This window comes from Anoplopoma fimbria, chromosome 3 (assembly GCF_027596085.1).
Source record: "Anoplopoma fimbria isolate UVic2021 breed Golden Eagle Sablefish chromosome 3, Afim_UVic_2022, whole genome shotgun sequence".
Lineage (NCBI taxonomy): Eukaryota > Metazoa > Chordata > Actinopteri > Perciformes > Anoplopomatidae > Anoplopoma > Anoplopoma fimbria.
Window position 1 is genome coordinate 5,879,011 of NC_072451.1, and position 6,000 is coordinate 5,885,010.

Below are 6,000 nucleotides of genomic sequence, written 5' to 3' on the forward strand. Positions count from 1 at the left end.
GACTAACTGTCACCACCTACACTAAATCTAATAAACTCTAACATTTAATATAAACCACAGGATCTGGTTCCTCTGGGTTGAAGAAAGGGCAGACATCTCTACAGCGATGTCTCCAACTCACACTAGGACAGTCCAGATTGATGAGTGGCTCCACAGGTAGGAAGGAAAAATATGAACTCTTGATTTTAGGTTGAACTGTCCCTTTAATTACTCTTAATGCCAAACTCCCAAGAAGCCACGAAAAATGACATTTATAGTTCATTGTTTCTGAGACGATATCTTCATGATCCTTTAAAATGTGCCATACAAGTTTTTGTTTTTTTGTACCTGCCTTAAAGACTGATTTAGAATAAGGAAGAGAGTGGAGTGGGAAAAGAATACATATATATATATATATGTATAAATATATATATATATTTATATATATATATGTATATATATATATAAAAATATATATATATATATATATATATATAATATATATATATATATATATATATATATATATATATATATATATATATATATATATATATATATATATATATATATATATATATGCACCAGAAGACCACTGGCTAAATAAAAGTTATTCATTTTCATCTGCAACTTCAGCTCCTCGTCCTAAAAAAATACAAGTATATATTCCCTCAGGTTTTCGCTCTATTAACAGTATGTCTTTCTGGAAACAAGGCCAAAAAAAAACACACCAACGAAATGAAAAATGATACGCAAACACTCACGACATCTGTTTTTCTTTTGTCTGCCATACATACACAGTGGAAACCCAAGGAGAGAAATCTATCATCAGTTAAGATAATGGAGAGAATCACAGTCCACAGCCAATTTTTCACATCAGCCTGATAGAAATAATAAGCAAGCATTTAAAAGAGGACGGCGAGCAATTAAAAGATAATTAAAATAAATGGATAGAAGGAGACAGCCCACATGTCTTCACATGAAGTACAAGGCTGTGTGCAACAGCCGGCTGAATGAATGCGAGTCCTCTTTGACAAAGCTTGTGTCTGCCTCACTCAAGCTGGAGAGGCGTCCAGTGAAAGAACGGGTGAGAGAAAGGGGGGGAGTTTTTGGGGAGTTTCTAAGCCTGGGAGGGACTAAATGGGTGGGAGAGGGAGAGCGGAGGAGGAGAAGAATGGAAGGGGGAGAAAGAAAAGGGGCGTTGGGGTCACCGGGGAGGATTGACAGCCTGTGAGTATGGCCTGACCTCCCGGGTTCGCCTCCAAGTTTTCTCCACGGGCTTAGAGAAGACAAAAATAAAGCCCAGGAATGTTAATTTATTTTCAATTGTCAACGCCGAGCAGAGAGAGATAAAGAGCGCATACATACATATCAAGTAAGACTGGAACAAAAACCAACGCGCAAGTCCAAGTGTAAGCTGGAAACCTACAAGTGAAATAGAGATGTTGAGCTGGATCTCACCAACACAATGATTCGTCTTCCACTCTTTGAATAACTGCTAATTTGGAGAACTTTCTAGCCCCGCCCCCATGCCCTACATTCAGGGTGAAAAAAAAACCACACACACATGTGAGAGGGGAATTTCAGACTTCAGAAAATAGTTGATGGGCTAGAAGTGGGAGACGGGAACTAGAGGAACTAAGACAACACAGCCTCCAGACACTTTCATTTCTGTCCTGGTGCACCCTGATGTTACCAAGGAACTCTTTTGTCATGACAGTCCTGTCAGGGCTGTGCTTTCAACCCCTACAGGGACATGATGTCATTTCCTTGGCTTCACCAGAGATGTAGAGAGCTTGCCATCAACTGCCAGAGACAGCGATGGGCTGACACCGAGCTCCGTCTGCAGAGAGTGTTTTCTCTATTAGGATAAACAGCTTGTTAACTTCGGTTTGAAGCTGCACGCGCTCAAACAATATCGATCTCTCAATTGAGGATCTACAGAAAATGAAGGCATTTTGTAAAGCAAAAATAACATGTTATTGACCAACTCTTCACTCTTTACAACTTTATATATAAACAAACTTTCTTTAAGCTTTTTTTTTTTTTGAAGAAAGAGCAGCAGTGATATTTCATTTTGAGTCATGTTTCAAGTAGAATTTCACTGGTTTGCTTCTCAATCGTGATCATTCTTTGGTTTTCTTAGTCTTCTATTATAGTCAAATTAATACATATAATTGGGTTTTAAACTGTTGAATGGACAGAACATATTGTATTTGGACCAACTGATTAATTGAGAAAAGTCTTGATGATGAGGTTTAAGAGCAGTTTTCACTTGAGAGCAATAGAATATCCTATTTCATTTTTTTAATGATTTCTTTTCATTGCAACACATGAAAACCAGATGTGATAACATTAGATCATATTAGTGATTAGAGAAGTCATAATAATTAATGTTGTTTTGTTCCATTTTGATGTACAGTTTGTTGCATGGTTTCCTTTGGGGATGCAACAAAGAAATCTAAATTAATTGTTTGGACATTTTTCACTGTACCACATCCTGCAACACTCGAATTTCCCCCATAGGGATCAATAAAGGAATATAATAATAAAATGACATCTTGAAATGTTTTGTTTTATCCAACCAACAGTAGAAAACCAAAATATATTCAGTGTTTTCTTGAAAAAGGCAGAGAGATATTCACAATTGGAACCAGAGAAAAGACTTTAGCATTAGTCACAGAATGTGTAATTTTCTGCTTCAAGAAATGTCAGTAAGGAGGATTTATCAAAACATTTGCCGTAGAGATGGCAAATATATCAATATTATATCAATATGGTGATACAACAATAGATATCGCTTTCCATTTCTGATATCGTAATAAGTCGTAACTGTTGTCTTTTCCTTGTTTTTGCTGCATTACAGTGAAGTGATGTCATTTTCTAAACTTACCAGACTGTTCTTGTTATTATAATGTTTTGCTTTTACCCAGTTTATCATTATATCCACATCACTGATGATTATTTATCAAAAATCTCATTGTGTAAACATTTTTTGAAAGCACCAATGGTCAGCCCTACATTACATTACATTACAGTCATTACAATATCCCTACAATATCATTATGATGTTGCGGTATTTGGACAGAAATATAGTGATATTTGATATTCTCCATATCACCCTGCCCTAAGCTGCTGTTTTTGCTGTAAGGTTCTGTTAATTAATCAGCTTATGGTTTCAGCTCTAGTTTTGCTTTGATTAATTATTAGGAAAATTACTTCTTATGAGCCAGTGTGTGCTATTTATTCCATCATAATTACAGCCCGGTTCAGTGCCTATAAATAATTTATGTGTCAACAGATGTTTATAAGATTGTTAATAGATCACGGAAGTTCTTACATCTTCTGTTTAGGTGTGGGTCACAATGTTTTCACTGGAGCATCTAAATGTGCAGAACTGTAACGTCAAGGCACTTAAATTGCAGCTTTCATGTTTTCTTTCTGTTTTCAGGATAAATGGCTCTACATTAAAAGCAGACCTTCTGGAGAAAAAAAAAAATATGCTTTTAAGTTGAAATGTTCTTCAGTGCAGCTCAAAAAAGCCCCGAACAGAAACCTCCTGAAAGGTGCAACGCGTTTACAATTTTTATTGTGAGAGAGCACAACAGTTGGTGTGTTCGGCAGCTCTTGGCCAAATGATTGAGGCAGTAGATAAGATATAGTGCCAGCGGGCAGATGGACGTAGTGAAACAGAGAAGGGTGAGCAAAGAAGCTGAGTAAAGTGAAGAGAACAAAGAAGAGCCAGACTGAACAACCAGGTTAGTGTCAAGCAAAATGAAGAGAGGGCGGTGTGGAGGCTTTAAAAAGGAGCCGTGTGGAGGAGCAGGGTGGTGAAGAAAAACGGGAAAAAGTGGACGTTTCTGTCAAGGTTTGTAGTTGAAATCCTCTGTCAAGGAATTATTATGAAACTCTGTTTACTTCAGTTATCAATAGAAATATTTATCTTTTGTTTGTTGAGTAAACGGCTGTTAATTTTGTACAATTCATCGTAGAGCTGGGCGATAATTCAATATGATCGATTATAGTCGTAATGAAAATACATATCATGATACACATTTACGTTGTCTAAACTGAGAAATAAAAGCACATACTAACTGAAATTTCTTGGAAAACCTGATTATTTCTTGATTAAATGAGAAAAATATTCTATATTTTATTTGTCAAGTATTTAATTCACACATGAGTATCAAAAACGTGGTGATTTCATATCAGAGAACATGCTATGTTCTTATATAGATATACAACTACTACTTATTGTGATAAAGGAATTTGGCTCTAATTCATAAAGTAATTGCTTAGTCTAAAAAAATTTCAGAAATTGAGAGAATGCAGACCAATCAGTGTCTTCAAAGCATCCAACCCACCAACATATTCCTTTCAGTTATATTCAAGCTGGAACCAGTGATTTCTTTTATGATCATTTTGCTTCAAATCTGTTCCAGTTTGATTTGATTTGTATTCTTTTCAATTTTCTTTTGATTAATCAGCTTACTGTTTCAGCTCTGACTGACGTGCGTATAAATACACTTTGTATCTGGTAATCTTAACATACTTAAACCAACTGCTTGCTCTAGAAATGTTATATGTTAATACACTCATTTTCACATTCTCCACCTCAACATTCTGCTACGGTTACTTGGGATTATTAAGACCATATGTAGGCTGCCAAAAAAACTCAACTACGAATTTAAAAATGTATGGTGAAAAAACGACTAAAATGTCGGTTTCATTCTGGAATAATTGGCCACAGGTCACTCTGAGCTCAGTAGCCAATCCTGCTTGGCACTGAAATGAATAAACTGACCACGGAGCAGTTGGTTAAGCAGTAGGGTCACCGGAGAGGAGCAGAGATCAGCTCCACACCGACGTGGTAAAGAGAGGTTTCTCTTCCTCGATAAGTCTTTCTCATAAATGCACTGAGAGCCGCACTTCTCGCCTCCTCAGTGCATAATTCTAGCACTCCCCACACAAACACAAACACACCCACACACGCACACTGCTCACCTCCAGCTCTCTCCAACCTTAAAAAAACCCCCCCCCATCCAATAAACTAACAACGCACTCACTACAAATCCATTCATTCTTTCAACGCATTTGCTGCAGGTGATGTGTTGATGTTCACACCTTCTGGGGGGAAAATCCAGCAACACCATGTTAAATTTTTACACACTGGAGCCTCATTCAGACTGGATTAGCTTCCAGCAAAATGCACATAAAGTAAGCTGCTAATACGTAACATGTGTGGTGTTAATGAACAACAGGCAGGCTAGGGGGAAAAGTGTGTAATCAGTCTCCAGCGCTTTTTCGTGTGTTGCCACCGCGACAAAAAAAAAGTATCTTTGTAATCAAACACAATTTCCGCAACTGACAGCAAACTTGTTTAAACGATGACCAAAACAGGAAAAGGAGCAGAAACGGGCGTCTGGAGCAGAATGATGTCAATTTTGGGTAAAAGCCAGACGAGTGTGTGAGTCCCCCCCCTCCTCTGAAAGGAAATTACAAAATATTTGCAGACTATCTCAGGGTTGTCATATTGGATTGGAGTGGCTGAGGTTTTATCAGAGGTTATTTGGGAGGTCCCAGATTTGGCCGGTTAAATCCGCACAAATTACTGACATGGCAATATTCAGATGGGACTAAAATTACAGACATGCTCCAATTTAAGATTACATCCCACCACACCACACCCCCGTAAAATTAATCCCATCAAAATGGGGCTCACAACAAAGTGGACAAAGTTGTACGTTTGTTGCCAAAAGCGAAACAGCAGTAAGTTTACTTTTTGCTGAAAAATAAATGCAAATTGAGCAGAAACCATTAACACTCGAGGGGAGCAAGTAGTTTGTGGTGTGACCTAAAAATAAACTTGGAATTAGTGCACATAAGTAGCATGGGCGAGGGGCACATGATGTCAGAGATGATATGATCCATGTCTGAATATTCACATTAATCTACCAAATAACACATCATTATGGAATTGGTGATTGAGCTTTCAAAAATAATATAAAATATGTAAAAATT